This window comes from Anguilla anguilla, chromosome 9 (assembly GCF_013347855.1).
Source record: "Anguilla anguilla isolate fAngAng1 chromosome 9, fAngAng1.pri, whole genome shotgun sequence".
Taxonomy (NCBI): domain Eukaryota; kingdom Metazoa; phylum Chordata; class Actinopteri; order Anguilliformes; family Anguillidae; genus Anguilla; species Anguilla anguilla.
This window is the reverse complement of record NC_049209.1, coordinates 866,146-875,000: the sequence shown is the minus strand read 5'-3', so window position 1 is coordinate 875,000 and position 8,855 is coordinate 866,146. Positions and strand designations below refer to the sequence as shown.

At 49.1% G+C, this 8,855-nt stretch overlaps 1 protein-coding gene across 1 annotated transcript in view; it reads right to left on the bottom strand.

Moving 5' to 3' along the window:
- klf5l (Kruppel-like factor 5 like) overlaps positions 1-115 on the bottom strand; it is a 13,902-nt gene extending 13,787 nt beyond the window's left edge. Inside the window, exon 1 of the mRNA XM_035431986.1 lies at positions 1-115. This exon is cut by the window's left edge and continues 198 nt beyond it. The gene's annotated coding sequence lies outside the window, so the exon portion shown is untranslated.
- Positions 116-8,855: the final 8,740 nt, after the last annotated feature.

Genomic DNA, 8,855 nt, shown 5'->3' with positions numbered 1-8,855 from the left:
TTAAATTTAATTAAATAATGTGTTCAACACTGAAAAACATACGTTTTTCTATCGTCTATGCGATGGTTTAGTCAAATCCAGACACACTGCATCGCTAGATCCCTCCCTCTGTCTGTCAGGTCTCTTTACCTGCGTTGAAGTATGGAGAAACATTACTTGGAATAATGACTGACAAGCATATTAGCCAATCAGAGCAGGGGAGGAACCTCTAATCCAATCACCTGTGGGTAAGGTGTGCCTCACCTGTGTCTATGAAGAACGTCTTGAGATTGTAGGAATATAAGGAGAAAGGAATTTTACTTTCTTATAAAGGAGAACATAGAAAGAAGATGGTGATAATGATGAAGTTAAATTGTTTAGTTATGTATGAGTGAATCTGAGAAAATGGCCATTGTGTCTTTGTATAACATCACTTATTAAAACAAACCCGAATTTCCGGTGTAATCCACGGCTGTAATAAAAATATTTTATGTGAACATCATACACAGACACCGGCACCCACACACACACTTATCTGTCTTTTTTTTCTTCAAAAGGATTTCCGTCTTGATAAGTAAAAATTACATAACAACATCTGCTTTCCTTAAATGGCCCAGCCAAAACATTAGTGAATTGAAATAATATGAGACTGTGTTCTTATTGTACAAATTCTAATCAATATATAAGGTTTCTAACAGCAGCAGTAAGTCTGAACTTGGGAAAAGTGACCCTGTTAAAAACAGTGTAACACAGAATATAGAGTAAGGCCTGTGTATTTACTGTTATTTAGGAAATTACAGTCTGCTCCCATAAAAATAAATGTAAATGTAATGTAATGTAATCCTCCCACATGTTCAGACACATGCTACTTTCAGGAGAGTCTGATCACCTCTACATTTTTAAACCCAATTTTAAACCCATTCAGCTGGGAGATTATCAGGACCAGAATCTTGAGAGATGCATTATTCATTAATTATATAATCATTATGTATTTGCTTGGAATGTATATACCATTATAGTGAGAAATTGACAGGAAAAACTCTACCTCTGGATACAACGGTAGTGTCACACTGAAGATTCAAACCTGTGACTCCAAGATCTGTAGTCCAGTGTTGTAATAACTAAATACTAACAAATCTAGCTTGGATATTAATAAGGTTTATTTTCATAAACAAATGAAGATAGAGCTTAATTTGGATGGCATGCAGACCGCGTGGGTAGGTTAGGGTTAGGGTAGGGTGTTGTTGTTGTTTTCGGGAGGGCTGGAGGGAGTTTTTCCTCACAACTGTGAGATTTGTACCCGTGCGATTTTACCTCTCTTGCTGTCACCCTTGATGCACTGCCAGAGAATCCCAGCTATTCTGTTCAGTTCGTCAGCAGTTTAACTCGCACTGTTTCCTGAACATTCGTTCTGCGAAGTATTCAGTAACATTGCATGTTGTTTAGAGCTGTACAGTATATCAAAGTAAATTTGATTGGCAGGTGACATTAATGGGATTTTTAAAAAATCACTGGAATGGTTTTGCAGCATGGCACAGAATGCCTGGGTTGAGACTGGGTCTGTGATATCAGCTCTTCTGAAAATGAAGGAACATGATGATCAACCAGGTGCTGAAACTGTGCTGCAGAGCTCAGGAGTACTGCTCACGTCTCCTGAGAGCGCTGCTGCGCTCATTCATAAAAAACGTGCGCTTTACATCTTCATCACCACACGCGTGTCACGCTCATACACCCTGACCAGAGAGGGTCACCACACGCGTGTCACACTCATACACCCTGACCAGAGAGGGTCACCACACGCGTGTCACGCTCATACACCCTGACCAGAGAGGGTCACCACACGCGTGTCACACTCATACACCCTGACCAGAGAGGGACACCACATGCGTGTCACACTCATACACCCTGACCAGAGAGGGACACCACACGCGTGTCACACTCATACACCCTGACCAGAGAGGGTCACCACACGCGTGTCACACTCATACACCCTGACCAGAGAGGGTCACCACACGCGTGTCACGCTCATACACCCTGACCAGAGAGGGTCACCACACGCGTGTCACACTCATACACCCTGACCAGAGAGGGTCACCACACGCGTGTCACACTCATACACCCTGACCAGAGAGGGTCCTGAAATTCTGCTCCTGAAGTTGTTTATTTCAGGAGTTCATTAATCTGTTCATGTGTTCCATTTGAGTAGCGGAGGTGCAGAAGAAGCAGTTGACCTCAGTCTGTTCTAGAAAAGTGATTTTCAACATTTTCTGATCCTCTGGACCCTGACTCAGAGGCACCCCAGAGACCGGGGGTCATAAATTCTCAAATCTATGTAGAGCCACTGCATATCAAGTCTGGCCGGGAACCCCCCTGCAGTGCTAGAAAATCTAGGTTCTAGAAGATTGTAAGAGGTCAGTCCTGGAGGGCTGCAGTGCCTGCAGGTTCAACTGGTCCTTCATTCCACCTGTTGACAGCTAGTCTGTCTGTCTGTCTGTCTGTCTGGAGGACACTGTAAAAAGGAAGAGGTGCATGATGATGGCAGAGAACACTGCTGGAATGACATCTTGAGCTGGACAGAAAATAACCATCTAAAACTCAACCTGGTGAAGATGGAGATTTTCCCTTGGGATGCTCTGGGGACCAGCATATCTTAAAAAATGATCAGACCGCACATACCAAGCAGACCCCTCTGTTCTGCAGTGTTGGGGCATCTGGCTCCTCCTCTTCCCAGAGCTGCACTTCCTGGTTCTCCCTGAGGTCAGTTTGGCCCCTCGGTGGTAAAATGGGCCAGCAGAACAGCAGAGATGTTAACCATTTCAAGCCAAAGACCCACCTCTTCAGACACCACCATGACACCTTCACCCCAACCCTCTCTCGCACACCTTTACCTGCTCTTGGTGTCGCTTCTTTTTCTGTTTTCAGAGCCTGTGCTTCTATGCCGTTGTTCATATAAAGTCGTGTAATTAGGGTAGCTTTGTTATTTGTATAACTTAGTTTAATGTTCAACAGGGTAGTGAACAAGCTGTAAATGAAGTCAGCACTTCTTGCACTTGCAGTCTGGGACTATTTATAACTGTTTAGCAAGAAATAGAGAGACAGCCTTCTTCCTTTTGTAGCAACACAACACAGTTCTCAGCCTTTCTAACAATATGAAATCTTGTGATACCAGAACCTCAAAAGAGCGATCGCAAATAAGTGACAGAGCAGGTGACCTCAGTCCAAAGATATGACCGTATAGTCGCATAGTCCCCTGCGGGGATTAGCGTATGTGTTTATGCACTGGAATAGCAGTGAATAATGTCGAAAAGAATCACTGGAATGACATGAGAAAAATGACTTCGGTCTCCTGAGGTAGACTCGTAAGGCCTCCTGAGGCAGACGACTCATAAGGTCTCCTGAGGTGAGCTAAGGTTCCCTCTCGCACGACACAGGTCGCTTTAGTGAGCACTCAGCTCAGGGGTTAAGAGCCGATTACTCTTTCTTGCCGCTCTGGTTGATTGACATTTTTGTGGTTTACCATCATAAAACCACCGGCACAGGTATAAAAACTGGGACAGGCCCAAACTGCACGGGACAGACCTGGAAGGCCATGGTCTGCTGACTAAAACAGGGAGAACCCCCCCCCCCCCCACTCCCCCCCGCCACTCTCTGTTCATCTGTCCATCACTCAAACTTTTCAAGAAATAAAACATTCCTGGTAAACCACACAAAACACGCAAGTACACACGTACACACACACATAAGCACACACACACACACACACACCTTAAATATTCATAATTCAGAGGCACGCATTCAGTTCTCACAAACACTTGCATGTTTTATCCTGTGGAGGGAGGATGACGCAATGGCAGGTTTTGAGCAGTATGAATTAAACACACATTTAGCCCCACACCGCTAACCCTTCTCACCGCACCGTCTCTGTTACCCCTTCTTTCAAAGGGGGGGGGGGGGACACGACTCGCAGGGCAGAATCACCATGGCTACGACGGTCAAGCAATTGCAGGAGAGTGTAGAGCTCTGACTTCACACGCTAAACACATGACCTCACCTGAGAGAACAGCGAGTTCCTCCCCACACCGCTCCAGGCATGTTCCCAGTCTTACACAGGAAATGCGCGTCTGCACGCTGCCCCACATACCGAACACTAACTGCCAGCGCTGCTAACTATGCAGCAGGGTCGTTAATTGCACGCACTGTAATTCCCTTTGACAGTCATTTCTAAGCATTATTGTTATTGTTGTCAGGCTAATAGTCAATGTCAATGTTCTCCTTTGTAATGCATGCCACACGCTGAACTTTCTCAGCCATAAGCCATGGGTTCTGACCTCTCGTGCCCCATGATGTGAGAACCGGGTTATTTCAGGTGAGCTATGAACGGAACTGAAGAGGAATTTTCCGTTACCCTAGCCTAAGAGAGCAGTCTGTGGTCTCGTGCTCTCTCTCTATGCACAGGTGAGTGCAGACCAGGTGAGATCCAGGATGGAGCACGTGGGTGAGCCAGAGCGCTGGCTGTGCTGGGAGGTTCGGTTGAGGCCGTGGCCCACGCATCCAGCTGCGTCTGAGGAGCCCTTTCCGCTTAATTCTGCTTCTACTGCTGCTAATCCTGCCATTTTATTTTATCTTATTTCACAAAAATACTATTTTTAAAACTCATTTTATGACAGAAAATGTTTCATTTAGCTTATAACTTATTTAATATATACCATAAAGTATCATAGTTGCACTTATAGGTTATGAAAATGAATGGTGTGTAATATTGCGTGCCATTTTGTAAATATTTTGTAAGTACCCCACAAACTGCCGGCACCCATGACTGTGACTTGAATACATTTATTTGTCAGTTTATTTCTTTTGAGAATTGTGATTCCGGAAGCATTAATGTAAAGGTGAATTACATATTTTTTTCCAGGATAGTTGATATCCTTTTTGATATGGTGTTTTGTTGTTGGCAGGTATTTTTGTTCACCTGTGCTGTTTTGTTCCAGCACAAGCAGCATTCAGCATCTTATCCAGAGTGACTTACACACCTTTTACACAGCGTTTACACTGCATGCATTCATACAGCTGGATATATACTGAAGCAATACAGGTTAAGTACCTTTAGCTAAAGGGTTCAACGGCAATGTCTTGCCCAGGAATTGAACTTGTGACCTTCCAGTAACAGGACCAGCTCCTTACCCATTATACCACACTGCCACCCACTCTTTTAAAGGTGTGTGCCTCAGCACACAGTCCCCTCTCCTGCAAATGTGCTGGGCACTGGGGTGGGGTGTGGGGGTTGGGGGGGGTAGGCGGCACTGGGGGGGTGCGTGTCCCACCCTCCTGCTGTTTCAGCCCCGACCCACAGGCAGTTTGAAACGGTTAAACCCCCCTCACCCCCCCCCCCCCTCCCCCACCGCAAACACACAAAGAGGAGATAAGGTAACTGCTCATATATACATATTACCCCCAACCCCACACTGAAAGGGAGGCCATTTGTAAACTGAAACCTGTTTATTTGCCCTTCCATTTACCGCCTCTCTCAGATAATAACTCTGTTCTTTCTGTTCTGTTCTTTCTCACTCTGCCCTGGGACAGGGGTGGGAGTGAGCAGTGGGGGGGCAGAAAGGGGCAGGTCCTGGGATGGGGGGGTGGGGGGGGGGGGTTTGGGGCAGAAAGGGGCAGGTCCTGGGGCATTCCCTCTCCCCTCCATCACTCCCTCTCCCTCTCCCATCCATCACTCCCTCTCCCCTCCATCACTCCATCTCCCTCTTCCCTCCATCACTCCCTCTCTCTCTCCCTCTCCCCTCCATTGCTCCTCTCTTCCATCACTCCCTCTGCCCTCCATCGCTCCTCTCTTCCATCACTTCCTCCGCCCTCCATCGCTCCTCTCTTCCATCACTCCCTCTCCCCTCCATCGCTCCTCTCTTCCATCACTCCCTCTCCCCTCCATCACTTCCGCCCAGTGGAAGGAACAATTGGAAAGGTGGATCTCAGAGACCAAAGGGTTTCTAGGTCATGGGGTTTTTCTTCCTGTTGAATTCTGTATTTAGTTGGTTAACAATACAATTACCGTCTACAAACCGTGTGGTCATTGAATTGCTCAAATGGATAAAAGATTTGTTTACAGTGGCTCTTCTGGGAGTTTGCATATATAACCAAATGTGCTGTAGATCTGTGACTTGTGACTGTGCTGTGTGCCTTGATCTGTAAATTGGAATGAGTGTGGAAATGTGGGACTGTGAAAGAGAAAAGTGAGTGAGAGAGTAAGAAGAACAGAGGGAATAACCCGTGACTCCCCTCTGGCAGACTTCAGGAAGTGCATAGGGGTGTCGTGTTCCACCGACCAGATCAACTTCCTGGTAGATCAATCAGCCCTGAAGCGTTTGGCTCTCTTGGTTTCCATGACAGCAGGGCTGCAATGCCAGTTAACATTCCTGGACACCTCTGACCTCTCTGATGTGCATCTACAGTGTCCAGATATGCCTGGTGCCCATCCATTACATTACATTACATTATAGATTCTTAGCAGACGCTCTTATCCAGAGCGACTTACAACAAGTGCATTACAAAACTCAGAGACAAGCGCTTTACAACATTCCTGCAAGAGAGCTACAATAGGTATAACTTTGCAAAAAAGTGTGAATTGTACCCCTTTTTTTTTTTTTTTTTTTTTTTTTTTTTTTTTTTTTTTTAATATATATAAATTCCCACCCCCACCCACCTAGTTGTAGATGAACCTAGTTACATGAAAATAACATGACGCGTGGTTACTCAGTTGAGGTTTAATGGATGTTAGAGGGTAGTGGGGGGTGATGAGGTGAGATGTAGCTTGAAGAGGTGAGTCTTCAGTCTACGTTTGAAGACGGCCAGGGTCTCTGCTGTTCTGACTTGCACAGGAAGGTCATTCCACCACCGTGGGGCTAGAACAGACAGGAGGCGTGACCGGGTGCTGGTGCGAGCCGGGGCAGGGACCAGGCGACATGTGGCAGCAGAACGGAGAGGTCTAGCTGGGGTGTAGGGTCTGATGAGTTGACGTAGATAGGGAGGGGCTGACCCCCTGGCTGCTTTGAAGGCAAGCACTAATGTTTTAAATTTGATGCGAGCCATCACGGGGAGCCAGTGGAGGGTGGTGAGCAGGGGGGTAACGTGGGAATGTCTGGGGAGGTTGAAGACCAGACGCGCTGCTGCGTTCTGGATGAGTTGCAGGGGTCTGATAGATGATGCTGGGAGGCCAGCAAGCAGGGAGTTACAGTAGTCCAGGCGGGACAGGACCACTGCCTGGACGAGGAGTTGGGTCGAGTAAGTTGTGAGGAAGGGGCGGATCCTCCGGATGTTATACAGGAAGAACCTGCATGAACGTGTCACTGCTGAAATGATCCCACGCATCCATCCACATCCCACGCGGCTGATACAGATCTGTTCCTGTCATCAAAGCAAATAAAAATCTAACCAAACCGCACAAACCGCGCAGAACAGGAGCCAGACTCGACTGCTCTGGCTGCACCGCACGTGCCAGCGCTGGATAGAAAAACAGCCCCAGCTCAGGTGAACACACAGGAAGATATTTGTTTACAGTTGTTGTGAAAACAGCGCTTGGGTCGGTGTTTTTGTGCCTGGCTTCTGATTTGCATAAGCACATGTTTGTGGGTGTTTTGGGCAGCAAATCCGCCGTCATTAAAGAGGATGTGCTGACTGGGACTTCCCCGGGCTGGCCCAGAATCGCTCGCCACGTGGAACTTGAGTTACATGAGCAGGACAGGAGGCATGGCTCAGCACACGCGTGCCACCGCTCCGTGATGGAGAAGCACATGTGTGTAACAGCACCGCGATGGAGAAGCACACTTGTGCGGCTGCACCGCGATGGAGAAGCACACGTGTGTGGCTGCACTGCGATGGCGGAGTACATGTAATCTGAGCTCCTTCCTCAGCCTCTGATTCCTTCACAAGTCACGCGCCACTATCAGGTCACTCAGGTAACCTTTTTAAAACCTCCACACCCCGACACCTGCATCAGGTAGCTGCACGCAGGAGGGCTCAGAGCTGTGAGCAGCCTTCGCCCTCCTCTCCTCCGCTCTCCTCTCCACCGCTCCGCTCACCTCTGCTCTCCTCTCCTCCGCTCCCCTCTCCTCCGCTCCGCTCTCCTCCGCTCTGCTCTCTTCCGCTCTGCTCACCTCTGCTCCCCTCTCCTCCGCTCTGCTCTCCTCCGCTCTGCTCTGCTCTCCTCCGCTCTCCTCTCCTCCCCTCTGCTCTCCTCCGCTCTGCTCTGCTCTCCTCCGCTCTCCTCTCCACCGCTCCGCTCACCTCCGCTCTGCTCTGCTCTCCTCCGCTCTCCTCTCCACCGCTCCGCTCTCCTCCGCTCTCCTCTCCTCCGCTCCACTCACCTCCGCTCTCCTCTCCTCCGCTCCACTCACCTCCGCTCCGCTCTCCACCGCTCAGCTCCCCTCTCCACCGCTCAACTCCCCTCTCCACCGCTCCCCTCTCTACCGCTCCGCTCTCCTCCGTTCCCCTCTCCACCGCTCCCCTCTCTACCGCTCCGCTCTCCTCCACTCTGCTCTGCTCTCCTCCGCTCTCCTCTGCTCTCCTCCGCTCTCCTCTGCTCTCCTCCGCTCTCCTCTCCACCGCTCCGCTCTCCTCCGCTCCCCTCTCCACCGCTCCGCTCTGCTCGGGCTGACCGCTTACACGCACAAACAGAGAGGGGAAACGTCGAAACGGCAGGAGAACGCGGAGCTCAGTGTTCGCTTTGGGGCCTGAGCGCTGGGGCAGGGGCGCAGGGTGCAGTATTTACTGAAGGAGGGGGTCGTTCTGGGGTAGGGGCGCAGGGTAGGGGTGCAAGGTGCAGTATTTGCTGAGGGAGGGGGGTCGTTCTGGGGCAGGGGCGCAGGGTAGGGGCG